Genomic DNA, 2,205 nt, shown 5'->3' with positions numbered 1-2,205 from the left:
TGTCGTTGGCCAAGCCCCTGCGACGGATGAGTCTCAGGGGCTGCCTTGTAACGTAATTCCCACCGAGCGACGGGTAGAATCCTTTGTAGACGACTTAAATATGCGACAGGGTATTGTAAGTGGCAGAGTGGCCTTGCTGCCACGATCCACTGAGATTCAGCCCTTCGTCGCTCCGATTCGTCCCTCCCCACGCAACAAACCAATTTATTTCTGCCAAGTGTCGTGGAGGCTATGGGAAAAAGTAATGATTCTACTCGTCAAGTGTTTGATGACTGGACGTGCTCCTCCAATGCAAGGCCATCGAAGATGCATGCGTGAGTTGGGGTGGTGTGGGTTTGGGTGTTGGTGAGAAGGATGCATGGGTGGGTGTGTGCGAGCATGGGTTGGGCGCTCGCGTGCCCGCTAAGGCCTACGGCCGGCAATCGTGGGGCGCCAGTGCTCGCCCCCTCGTGCGCGCGCCAAGCCCCACGCCGCAGCAGCGCCCCCATCACCCTTGCGCGCACATCATGCCTGCCAACACCGGCAATCGTGGGGCGCCAGTGCCCGCCCCCTTGTGCGTGCGCCAAGCCCCACGCCGCAGCAGCGCCCCCATCGCCCTTGCGCGCACATCATGCCCGCCAACACCTGCGCGCGCTACCCCTTGGAGGTTAACCCGCGCGCGCTACCCCCGTGCACACGCCGAGCCCCATCCTACGCTGCGCGCGATACGTGTCCTACCAACAGCATATCAAAAGTGTTGGATTTTACCTCCATTAAAAAACAAAAAAAACATCACACCCAATGATGTGGCAGTGAAAGAATGCTTATCTCAAACATTAAAATGAAGAGTTTTCATACTGGAGCAAGTACGTTACACCAAGACGTCCACCATGACCTTGTGCTTACAACCATCACCCATTAATTGCGAAAGTACGTGTGGAGTGGTCGGTTTGCCGTAATTTTTTTCTTGGGAGCTAAGCAAGATGGAAGAATGATTCCCACAAAATTTCTAGAGCAAGTACACTACACCATGACCTTGTGCTTACAACCATCACCCATTAATTGCGAAAGTACGTGTGGAGTGATCGGTTTGCTGTAATTTTTTTCCTGGGAGATAAGCAAGATGAAAGAATGATTCCCACAAAATTTCAGATTTTTTTGACTGCTGTAGCTATTTTTTCAAATTTCCCATTATTTAATGTTGAAAAATTCATTAAAAAAAATTGGTCGGTTGAAAAGTCATGAAACTTGATTTATAGACCCATGAGAATGTCCCANATATTTAAAAATTCATTAAAAAAAATTGGTTGGTTGAAAAATTATGAAACTTGATTTATAGATCCATTAGAATGTCCCATTCATGAATCAATCGAGTTCCTGGAAAAAAACATTGTAAAACTCGAGAAATTCGACCATATGACGCCTCAGAAAAATCGTGTCTTGGCCTGGCAGACCAAAAATGCCTCAAAATGTACTATATAAGGGGGTGACTAGTCTGCATGGGCTGGCCACGGGGGCGCCCCCTATATCCTCCGCCACCCCCACGCCCCAAGCACTATGCGCCGCACATGGGCATATGCTTGGGGTGTGGGGGTGGTGGATGGCGGACGACGGCGGTTGACGGCGGCGGTGCGGTGGCGAAACTTGCGGGTTCGAGGTATTTGTCGGTCGCGCCTTCGGGCGTGCAACGTGATCCTTGTTGAGATGGGACTGTTGCGATGTTGCCTTCTAACTTGGGCTGCCTTCGGGATGGTGGATGGTAGGAACGACGACAAAGCGTGCAAGGTGGGGTGGAGTTGGGTGCCTTCGGGCGTCCAACATGAGCCTCGTCGAGCGTGCGGCGTTGTGGTGACGCCGTCGGGCCATCCTTGGGGCAGCCCTATGTTTTGAAGGCCTGTGGTGCCAGGGACATGTTCGGCTGGTTGGAATCGGGTGCCTTTGGGCGTGCGACATGAGCCTCGTCGAGCGCGGGACGTTGCAATGTTGCCTTCTAAACTGGGATTCTCTGGTGTGAGGACCGTGGATGTCTGCTGGTACGATGATGAAACATGCAAGGTGGGGTGGAGCCGGGTGCCTTCGGGCGTGCGGCATGAACCTCATTGAGTGTGGGACGTCGTTGTGGCATGCCTCCCTTCCTCGGGCCAGCCCTGTGTTCGGAAGGCTGCGTGGTGGCAGAACATGCTTGGTGGGGCGGAGTCAAACGACCGTGGGCGTGCGACATGAGAC

General features: G+C 53.2%; 1 non-coding gene across 1 annotated transcript in view; it reads left to right on the top strand.

Annotated features, from left to right (window-relative positions):
• The window catches only part of LOC111474458, a 3,380-nt gene extending 3,199 nt beyond the window's left edge, over positions 1 to 181 (top strand). The window contains exon 1 of the ribosomal RNA XR_002716017.1: positions 1 to 181. This exon is cut by the window's left edge and continues 3,199 nt beyond it. This is a non-coding gene — a ribosomal RNA (Eukaryotic 28S ribosomal RNA).
• The last annotated feature ends 2,024 nt before the right edge of the window (positions 182 to 2,205 follow it).

Source organism: Cucurbita maxima, unplaced genomic scaffold, assembly GCF_002738345.1.
Source record: "Cucurbita maxima cultivar Rimu unplaced genomic scaffold, Cmax_1.0 Cma_Scf00395, whole genome shotgun sequence".
Lineage (NCBI taxonomy): Eukaryota > Viridiplantae > Streptophyta > Magnoliopsida > Cucurbitales > Cucurbitaceae > Cucurbita > Cucurbita maxima.
This window is presented reverse-complemented; position numbering and strand designations above follow the sequence as displayed.